The sequence below is a fragment of the Pinus tabuliformis genome, chromosome 1_2 (assembly GCF_031772625.1).
Source record: "Pinus tabuliformis cultivar Carrire ecotype Pingquan chromosome 1_2, CPIR1, whole genome shotgun sequence".
Lineage (NCBI taxonomy): Eukaryota > Viridiplantae > Streptophyta > Pinopsida > Pinales > Pinaceae > Pinus > Pinus tabuliformis.
The window spans coordinates 140,915,298-140,927,714 of NC_142298.1; positions in this window are offsets into that span (position 1 = coordinate 140,915,298).

Genomic DNA, 12,417 nt, shown 5'->3' on the forward strand with positions numbered 1-12,417 from the left:
GACTTTTTGTTATTTAAAATACATTTTTGAATACATAAATGGATTCAACGCCCTCAAAAACCCCTGGGGCACTCGAATTCTATAGATTAAACAACTTAAACTCAATTTTTTTTAAACCTCTGCAGGATTTTGGTTAAAATCAACCCCAAAAATACCTCGAAAAAGGCCATTTCATATATATATATATATATATATAGAGAGAGAGAGAGAGAGAGAGAGAGAGAGAGAGAGAGATTGGTTTCTTTCATAATAAGAGGAGATATGTAATTCATTCATTTTCTAATATAAAATTGATATGTGGGATTCAAAAAATATTATTAATAATAAAAATATTCAATGGGGGTCATAAATTAAATATTTCACTACGTAAGGTTAAATAATATTGATATGTATCTAAAAATATATTAATAAAATAATAAGTTTTTAATATGGACAACGTGCTTTGTAACTTAAATATGTCAATGTTCGAACATTAACATATTTGAATAATTTCATCAGTTTAAAATTAATTCTTCTCAAATATTGTAGGAAAAGAAATCTCTTTGCTAGCGTTTCAAGGATGGACGGTGTTGAAGGGTTTGAAACTGCAGGTTTTGTAGCAATCTCAAGCTCAGATCTGAAGAGTCTCCCGATCTAGTGAAATCAATCTCAGGGGATTCCTTTTGTTTGCAGGCTTTGAACTCAGATTTTGTTTTCTCACTTGTGAAAAAGATACATCAGAAGATGCACATTCCTCATTAATGATTTTGGCTCATTCATGAAATACAACAACTTCAGGATCAAAAGATCCTCATTGAATACAATATTACAAAGGATGTCATGATTTACATGATAGCGATAATTTGAGGTGGAGCGTGTTGCATCCACCCCAGCCCCACCAAGATTATTTAAAGATGTTCTAAAACCAAGGCCTCCTTCGCCAAACCCTAAATATCTCTCTAGATCTACATTTGTGGTGGAGTAGTTAGCTAAAACCCTTTCTCTTGAGGTGAAAAATATTGCAAGTTATTGCATAACTTTAGATTATGAATAAAAATTGATGATATTCCATTTCAATGATTTTGGCCATCTTCATCATCTCTCGAGGAGTGGGTTCACCAAATTGGTCTCCAAATGTTGTGATTATGTTCAAAAGGATTTTTTATTGTTATGTTTCATAAGTTAGAAGACCTACAAAAGGTTTTTTATCAGGGACCCTGGTTTTGGGGTCGATCTGGTCTCTCCCTTCAACCCTGATTTCTGGATTTTAATCCTCTATCTATGTCAAATCTGACAACTTCAGTATGGGTCGGGTTCCTTAATTTGCCCATCCATTTGACATGCCCATCAATTTTAGAAGATTTGAGAAAAAAATTAGGTTGCTTCATCAAAATTGACTCATAAAGGATTTTGAAAGGAATTCATACATTTTTTCACATTTGTGTTGAAGTGGACCTCAGTAAAGGATTGTCGGATAAAATATGCATTAAATGGGGAAATAGAGTTTATTCCCAACTAGTGGATTATGAAAATACGACTTTTCGTTATAGATATTTCCAACAACTCGAACACTTACAAAATGTTTGCCCATATTCACAAGGCACCTCTTCGCACCTTGAAGCCAAGAAGAAAAATTGTGGATGGAAATATCCAAAAGGACCCAATGGTTCTAAGTGTTGGAAAATCAAAGTATTTGTAGATTAGATTTGACTTTCCTATACATGATAATTACTTGTGACATATAGTTGGCCTTTTATTACTTTTACTATTTCTTTTCAAGCAAATACCAAACATGGTGATCACAAGAACACAAAGAACACAAAATATAGGCTCCAAGCTTAGGCAAAACCCCTCCAAGGGGAAAACCCATAAATAATATCTTCTCTTCTTATAGAATTAGTTCAAATGAGAATTCCAAGACCCAAAGACCAAAGTCAAACCTCCTCCAAGAACCAATTCATCCCTCCAAGAAATTCTTCCTTTAGCAAGTCAAAATCTTCAAAGTCAATGCAAGTCAAATATGTCTCAACAATAGTTTCAACCCTCTATTTCAAAACTGTAATTCAATCCTGCAATTCTCGGCCTCTTGCAACTTGGACCTGCAATTTTTATGTCCCACAATAAATCATAAACCCTAACTTCATATGTGTGGGAGAAATCAAGCCCAAAATCATATTTTCTTCTTTATCTTTGACTTCTTCTTGCTTCCTTAACCTTCACTCTAGTTGTTTCCTTCTTCCTTACTTTAGATTGAACTTGTTTATTTTTCAAATTGAATGTGTCACATGAGGTCGAAGCTACTTCTATATATATGCCTTTCATGAGGTTGAATAACATCTTCTAGTTTGACTTCTCACAGTTAGGTTCGACTTGGTCTTGGAGGTCTTCTTGACTTTCTAGACTAAAAAACAATATATTTTACATGTTACAACTTTCCCAATAGGGTCTTATATAAGTGATAAAGACTCCCTTGACTCAAGAAAAATATTATTTTGACTTAACAAACCTTAGGAGCATGAAATGCATGCTTGACCTACTTGACCAACAAAATGAAGCATGAAACCCATGCTTAAAAATAATGTTTTTCTTTCTTCTTTTGCTTGTAACATAAGATATACATAATTACATGAGTACAATGAAAATTAAGAAGACTGAAACTAGTTTCATTTTCCAACACTCCCTCTTAACTAGGGAGGTATTCATAATTGTACAACCGGTACAAGGAAATTCCCAAACTAAAGAGTTCTCATAAGAAGAGTCAGATTGGTAAGAAATCTTGAAGCATCATAACTAGCATTGTCAATGTAGGAAGGCCTTAACTTAACAATCTCTATTTATATTAGAGCATGGTGCTAGGAGGTTTTATGTGAGACACCACACTACCTCTCAAGGTAAATACCCCATCCGGATGTTCCCTAGGTATGTCCTTCTAGGACTATTCTTATCTTGGATTCCTAATCCTCAAAGAATATTGGTCCTCTTTGACCACTCTTGTCTTGGATACCTGTCCAATCCTTAAAGTGTTTGTCGATTTCCTACCTTGGATTCTCTATCCTCAAGGAATATCAATCTCAAATGCTTATCCAATCCTTCATTCACCAATATCTCTCCAAAACCCTCACTTAGACATACGGTTGTTAGACTTGGCCTAGTGCATGACACATGAAGAAAAGAATATGGTGTCTTTAACATCACTCCCTCTCAACCTAGAGAGGAGATCCTCATTCCCTCTCGATTGGGGAGTATATCTTTGCTCCTTCTCAAACATTTAAGGAGACTTCTTACTCCCCCTAAAGCATAAAGGACATTCTTTTACTTCCTTTCAATTGGGAAGACTAGTCTTTTATGGAGATCTTCAAGTAGCTACATGTCTCCTCTTCTTCTTTGTATCTTCATGAAATTGAGCTTTCATTTTCCTGAATGTACTGGAGCCAGACTGTGACAGGATTTAGGTCATCAACCTTTCATAGCACTTTCATCTAATCATCATCAACAAAGACATTATATTTAGCCAATCAAGGTATAGCTTAGTCAAAGCTCCCTTTAGACATGAACGTGATCTTCATTGTTTATATAAACATCGGGTTATATCTTGGTACTGCTACCTCTTAATCCTAAGACGATGTAAACATCTTGAACATACAATCCTTCAAGGATTACCAAAATCATTCACTCAGTCCATGTATTCATTGAACTGAGTTCAAAACCAACAATTGTATATATACTTGCCTCAACCACTATGATGCATTTTTGCAATATCTTTCAGGTAGCATATATCAACTAGATAACCAAAACCAAGGCATCAATATCAAAATTACCTCAATATGATGGCCTCTTTAGATTTTTCTTATTTCATCCTTTGACATGGTCTATCTTCAATTTTTCCCAAAGATCCTTCTCCATGCTAATTGCTTGTAATCAAAGTTCCCATTGAACACACTGACCAAGAAGCTACAATTTCTTCTTCCTTAGAGTTTTCATTAACAACTGTCTTTCTTTCTTCAATGTTGGTCAATGTCATCGTGTCTAAGTCATGTCATATTGTGGAAGATCCTTGATCCTTAACCATTCCAAATCATGCAAAACTTCTTCTTCCAAGCGTCGAGTAACCATGTGGAAGATTTATTGAGCTCACTTTTGTAACCAAATCCTTTTGCAAGATGCTTGTAGATATGAACCTTACCTTAGAGAAGAGTTACTTAAAAAAACGAATACATTTGCTTCCATACAACCAGCTCGCCATACTTTCTTTGAATGAGCTTTCTTCCAACCTTATTAAAGATAAGATTTCTTTTAAGACGAGAAAGACTTTACTTTTTCCTCTCAAACTACAACTCGACCATTTGCATACCTTCATCCTGCAAGATTATTATTTCCATACTAGATGGAATATATATCAATCATAATGCTTCTTCCAAGAAGCTTTCTAAATAATGGTTTTTAACGGAGGATCTTGATGATCCTTCTTTTCAAGACGAATACCTCTAACATTATGTTAGAAAATGTTTGGATGAATTATAATGTGTAATATGGTCCCAATCTTATCATTCTTGTTAACTAGATGGCTTCTTCCAAAGCAACTTGATCATGCAGACTCTAATTTCTCTACTATCATATGCTTTCTAATGAAAGAGCTCTTAAGGACATTCATACCTCTTCCTTCATATAGCCATTTAACAACCTTTTCATATTTCAGAATGCTTTCTTTGATTTAGTATACTTGACTGTCATCCATAGTCCTAACAACCTTCATTTTATGTGCCTGCAATTCTCATTAGCAAGTACAACCAAAATATACAAAGAAAGATTAATCTTATCGAGCTAAGGTTTTCTGTGATTTAAAAAAGTGCCATTAAGGTTCTAATTACAAACCCTAGATATTCATTGAGCCATCCTTAGTATGGATTTTACTTTTAGCAAAAATATCTAGTCCTAGAGTTTTGACTTCAAGCTTTCACAATCCAACCCTTGTAAGGGTTTAGCACATACCTTAGAATTTATACTTTCAAGACTATGGTTTCGATATCAAGGAATCTGCAAGTTCTAAATACCATCTCCAAAGAGATAGGTTTTATTTAGAGGAATCAAATAGCTAGGTTTAAAATCTTCTAGCTTATTCTTTCAGGGTTAATTCAGAAACTCTAAGTACCAAGAGCTTTACAAGCCCTAGCAACTTTCCTAGTCGTCAAGACCTATCGCAAAGGAATTGCAGAACCTTACTAGCTAACTGTGAAAACCCTAATCATATTATAGACATATCTCATATGAAATATTACATACCTTAGTCTTCCATGATCACCTAAAGCTACATCAAAAAGGTATTCAAACTTAAAATCATTCTATCCTTCATGTCTTCTTCAAAAACCTGTTCTGCTACTTTATCTTCCTTCACTAGAGATGCCCTTAGACTTTGATCTAAAGAAATCCCTTTAAGCTCGGATAACCTTTGGAACAATATTCCCTTTTGTCTTTGCTTCAAGAGTCTCGGTTTATCATCCTCCACTGAAGAAGGATCACAACTGTGTCATGTATTAAGGTTACTACTATATATCAAAGTCTCTATTATGTAACTTGTATTGGTCATATATCAAAGTAACCAAATTGTTATTAAGGATTAGGTTCACTGTTGAATATTCCAAACTTTTGATTCTTCATATTTCTCATTATTCATATCACAAATAGATGAAAAAACGTAACTTGCATTTAATCCCAAACAAGCCAGATTTGTATCATGATCACACCTTAGGAGAGATGACCACAATCTTGTATCAATCAGTAGTGGAGACTCACATTAACAATCAGAGTAAAAGCTTTAATTAACCATGTAAAGCTTCATAAGAACTTGTATTAATCTTTGTCATGCTGAGAAGGTCATTTGTATTGTCTAGCAGACCTTTGCATGCTATTTTAGCAGAAATACTTTTGGATCATAATTGTCTTCAAACGCTTGGAATATAGGTTACTTGGACCTTCTTCTTACACTCTTCATAAAGGTACTTGCATCAATTTGTAACATATTTGTTACTTCTTGTAGACTTTAGATTCTTCAGAAGGAATGTTGTAATCTTTCTTTTTTTCCAACAATAAATGATCTTCAATCTACTCTCTTCAACCAACCTTAACTCTAATACCATGTTGGAAAATCAAAGTATTTGTAGATAAGAATTGAATTTCCTATACATGATAATTACTTATGGCATTTAGTTGGCCTTTTATTACTTTTATTATTTCTTTTCATCAAGAAATTACCAAACATGAAGATCACATGAACACAAAGAACACAAAACATAGGTTCCAAGCAAGGGGAAAACCCATAATTAATCTCTTCTCTTCTTATAGAATTAGTTCAAATGAGAATTCCAAGGCCTAAAGACCAAAGTTAAACCTCCTCCAAGCACCAAGTCAACCCTTTAAGAAATTCTTCCTTCAACAAGTCAAAATATTCAAAGTCAATGCAAGTCAAATATGTCCCAATCATAGTTTCGACCATCTATTTTACTTGTAATTCGATCCTGCTTCTCAGCCTCCTGCGACTCAGACTTGTAATTTTCGGTCTCCTGCGATAAATTAGAAACCCTAACTTCACACATGGGGGAGGAATCAAGCCCAAAATCATAGTTTTTTCTTTCTCTTTGACTTCTTCTTGCTTCATTGACATTCACTATAGTTGGTTCCTTCTTCCTTACTTCGGATCGAACTTGTTTCTTTTTCAAATGAATGTGTCAAATGAGGTCGAAGATGCTTCTATATATATGCCTTTCATGAGGTCAAATAACCTCTTATAGGTTGACTTCTCATAGTTAGGGCTGACTTGGTCTTGGAGGTATTTTTGACTTTCTAGACTAAAAAATAATATCTTTTAGATGTTACAACTTTCCCAATAGGGTCTCATATAAATGATAAAGACTCTCTTGAATCTAGAAAAATATTCTTTTGACTTGACAAACCCTAAGAGCATGAAATGCATGCCTGACCTAGTTAACCAACAAAATGAAGCATGAAACCCATGCCTAAAAATAATATTTTTCTTTCTTATTTTGCTTGTAACATAAGATATACATAATGACATGAGTACAATGACAATTATGAATACCAAAATAGTTACATTTTCCAATACTAAGTCCATTATGGTTCATGGGTAAGGTAATTCTTAGAATCAGAAGACTCTTGATGCCAACACTTCTCCTGCAGACCCATCTTAAACTCATGATATTCCATCTCAAGCATTAGGGGAGGAAGCTCACCTGACAATTAGTATGACACAAAATTCAACCATAATTTCGACATCTACAAAGAGTGGGCATAAACATACCCACGAATCAGACCATTCATATAGTGACAAGGAGCCAACAAATATGATGGAGCACTCAACAATGGAAATGTCTCAAGGAAAGGAAATGGTTGTATCAGATACTCCCTCAGGTTGGATAGATGTTCGGAAGAGGAAAGGCAACAAAGACAAGCCAATTTATAATCTTGGATCCTAAGTCTAGGAAGGAAAAATGTAATGTTGTGTAGCATTATTAGGGGAAGATTGACATACTGCGATGTGATGTAATTCATTTTTGATGGATCAATAGAATTGTTAGACTTGCAAAAAAAAACATGTCAACATCCATATTAAGAAAAATATTTCATTGTCAACTATACATATATGTATATATTATATAAAACAATTAAAATTTTAAATTCTTATCGCTGAAAATTGATCCCTCTCGGCACTTGGTAGATTCATGCTTAAGATGAATCTATACTAGTATAGAAACATCCATGTCTAATCAACATTAATGGAAACGCTTGGTTGAAAGGGAGGGGCATGTTAAGCCCCTAATTCTTTCGCTTAGTTAATTGCCACTACCTTAATTATAGTCACAAAGGCATATTATTTCATTATAGCCCTCTTATATTATTTCATTCTAGGATACTTATTTGGAATATCATATTACATTGTGCATTTGGTAATTTGTGATCGGAAGTTGCCCTTAAATAGGCTTGTTATACACTCTCTATTTTACTTGTTTTAGGTGTGGCATTACTAAATTGTGTCATTTTTATTCTTATTTGGATATATAGATTGTAACAACCTCATTAAGCAAGGTTTGATTATGTTTATTTAATGTTACATTGTTCTCTTGTTTGACGAAATGTCGGGGTCAAGTTACATAATGGAAAAATTGCGAATATCCATTTAATGGACAATTAGACAAAATACATAACCTCTTATTATTGTCCAACTAAATACAAGTGAATGACCAAAATAAAAGCCTTAAACTTACATGACTATAAAAACAACACACATTACATATATCCCATCGCAAAGTAAATAAGATTCAATGACAAACACAAAGTGCATTAAATCTTGTGTCATTGTGAATAACAATATAGCTAGATAAAAATACATACTTATCCAATAGATAACATTGTCTTATTTTATATTTTAAAAAATACAAATAAACAACTAAGATAATATTATATAATAATAAATATTAATTTGATTTATTCTTAAATTCATTCCAAATAAATAACCTCAATCTTACAATATTATTTCATGATAATTTTTTGTTTTAAATTATATAAATTATTTCAAAACATTAAATATAAATTATTCAATTATTTATTATTTTATTATTATTATTGTTATTATTATTATTATTATAAACAGTGTAATGTAATGGGTATTGCTTTGACTCTTAATTAGTTAAGTCAAACACATTAAATTTGTTTTGATTTAACAAAGTTCAACTATATAAATAATTTTTTATTTTTTTAATTAATATTTAGCTCAGTTACTATTGGGTGAGAGTTTGAACATCTTATTGCACAATACATAGTAAACCGTGATATTATAATCATCACTCTTTATTAATGAAATGTCTTCATTCTTTTCATGTCAATATTTTTTTATAAACTAATAATTATATTAAAAGAAAAATGAATTGAATATTTTAATTCAAATTTTAATAAATAAAAAATTATAATTTTATATAGATATACACAAATCATTTTTTTTTGGGTTAAAATTCAAATTCAAATTCTAATAAAATAACAAACATATTTTTTTATAAACTAAATAATAAATCAATATAATTATTTATAAGTAGAACTTCGGCGTAAATCACATAAAGAGAGACATTTGTCGACGCGTTTCGAACCAACCAGTGTGGCTCATCGTCAGGACAAGTTGAAGAAACAGATCCAGCTTTGCATGCTAAATAGTATGAGCAGAGCCTCCAACGACTATCTAGATCAACGTCTAATTTTGACTTAGGGACTGTAGTCAAAAAGTCAAAATGATAAATCAAAGGGAGTTAGTTAGATTATATAAGAAAGAGATGATGCTTACGCTATTGGAGGCTCTGGAGGCTCTGCTCAGACTATTTAGCATGCAAAGTTGGATCTGTGTCTTCAACTTGTCCTGACGATGAGCCACACTGGTTGGTTCGAAACGCGTCGACAAATGTCTCTCTTTATGTGATTTACACCGAAGTTCTACTTATAAATATTATGGATCACAGAAGCCTAAATTCAACAATATAATTATTATTTTTCTCAAATATAAATTCAAATTTTTATAAATTAATAATTGTATATATTTTTGAATATTTTAGTTCAAATTTTAAGAAATAAAATATAGAATTCTTGACTTACACAGACAACCTTAATTTGGATGACTAATATAATTCAAATATAATCGCAAATATAACATATAATAGTTTTTAAAGCTATGTTTGTATAGGCATTGAAATCAAGGCCTTGCTCTTTAATTGCACACATGAGGACTCTACCAATCAATGAAAATCAAGTTGATGGAATTGTAAACCTTAACACTAATTTGAATTCAATATTTTTATTGTTATTTAACTATATTTAAATCAAGCAACAAAATTAACTACTATGTAATACTTGTTTATACACATGCTTATATATTTCTATATCTAAAAATATATATATCAAACATACACATTCACTTATTTATATTAAAACCCATTAATTAATATATTAATTAAAATAACTATTAACTACACAATTGATATAATAATATTATATTTTTTAATTCCTTAAAGACCAAGAAAAACAAACAGTTAAAGTTAGAAAGATAATACAAAATATCCAATTCGACAATATATCAATCACTTTGACCTTTTTAAAGGCCATGAATGCATATCGTCATTTTCCAAAAAAAAAAAATGAAATTTATTTACTCTTGGCATGGTTTTGACTAACGGTCCTCAATCAATTTAGTGCAGGGGTGTCAAGGATGGGACATCTTTCACTACTTTGAAGGCTGGGCCAGTGACATGACTAAATTTTGCACTATGGATAATGACAAATTGTTATCTAAATTCATTATGATATGAAATGGTTTTTTTTATATAAATTTAGTGATATAATTTCAAAAATATTGTGATTTTTTTATTTAAAATATACTTTTAATAAATAAATAGATTAAATTTTTGAGATATAAATTTATTTATTTTTTCTAAATTTTAATTAAAATTAACCAAAAATTATTTTGTATATTAATTTGATTACCTAATTTATTATTATCAAAAATTAAAATTCAATAATTTTTTTTTTAATTTTAATATATATATATATATATATATATAATAAATTTTACTATTTAATATATATTAAATACTTATTATATTTATATGCACATGAGGGCGATTCATTCAAATTTATGAAGTGAGGGCACAAGATCATTGCATTATTATTAAAACCCTATTATCATTCAAAGTAGCGGGCTTGTTTTCAAATTTATAAGGTGGGGGCACAAGTTTATTGTATTATTATTATTATTCCCATGTTAACATATAAACACATAGAAGATTTCGCAGAATCTATTAAGTAATTCTACGCTGAAGGTGTTTATTGATGTAGTTGTGTTTTAAAGAAAGAGTCATTATGGCACCCGGCGTGCATGATATGACGGCTGGGGTGGATGGCTTTCGCTCCCCTCAGTCGTGTTCGATCCTTATGGAGGTCTCTTCGTTTCGGCGATATTGTGACGGCTTTACCGTAAAATTAGCTGGCTTCTGCCGTACTCTGTCTGGTTTCGGCCATAATGTAATCTGGCTTCGGCCGTATTCTGACTGGCTTCGGCCATATTGTAATATGAGGGCTTCGGCCATATATGAATTTCTCTGAAAAAAAAAGAAAGAGTCATTATTATGTTAAAGTTTGTTTGTTTTTATTCTTTATGATAAAAGATAATTTTAAATGAAATATAGTATAATAATAATTATGGATGGTTGTTTTCTCAAATTGATGAGGACACAAAGTGTTAAAGGGTGAGTTGTTTTTTCGAATTGTTGCAAAGTAAAATACAAGTATGAAAGGGAAGAAAAATGAGTAAAGGTAATTTGTGTATTAATTTGAGATTTCGCTGTATTGTTTAATGATTAATGATCGGATAGTTGTCATCATTGTAACCCATTCGTGAGGAAAATAAATTAAATGAAAAAGAGTCTTCACAATTATTAAATGAAGTGAAGAAGAGTGTTGGTGATCGAACCATTTTGTGTTATTTGCAGTGTATGAAGTTATATTTTCAAATTTAAATTATTATAAATGGATAAAATAATATTTTGTGGTTGATAATATGATTGAGGATTTAGATAGGTATTTATAAAATTTTCATAAAGTTTATATGTTAATAATATATTTATGGTTGGTTATGAAGTATAATTATTTTTAGTATAGTGAATTGGTAATTTATTTTAGTAATTTTGGCAAAGTCTAAGGTTAAATTTAGTGGCTCCCACTATAACATTAAGAATATATCTAAGAACTTGTAAGCCATATATATTAGGAATTTATGATCTAGCAAGAATCGAGACTTTACGAGGGTAAGGGAGCCTACTCTGTGAGCCTTATCACAATGGGCCAAAAATGTCCCCTAATGAAGTACATTTTATTAATAAATTGGTGTGTGTGTTTTAGCACTAGCAATTCTTAGCAATTGGTTCACTTGCATCTTGTGTGGGAGCCATTGGAATGATATGTCCTATGAGTGATAATTATGTTAACTTCGATCTCGAGACTTGATCTTAGTAGATAAAAATAGTTTTTGGTTGTGAATTAGGGGGATTTGAGAAAGATAAGGTCATGACTTCAACAAACAAATAAAAATGTTGTTGTATAAAATACACACTCTTGGGTTTTTAGTTTGTCTTCTTTTTCTTCTTGTATTTAGCGGGGAAAAAACACAATTTCATTTATATATGGAAACTATATTCTTATCCCAAAATAAAATCCAAAATCCAATTTTTTCCTTCCTTTCTTATTTTGATGAAATGAAGACGGGACTGCGGTCTGATCTGCTTGCATCACGAATAAATCTCAAAGTCTTAGGTGATTTGAGAAGCTTGCGCATCTGTGTGTTCGGCACAGATGAGAACCTAAAGTGGCCAGATCTATAGAATTAATGGATCT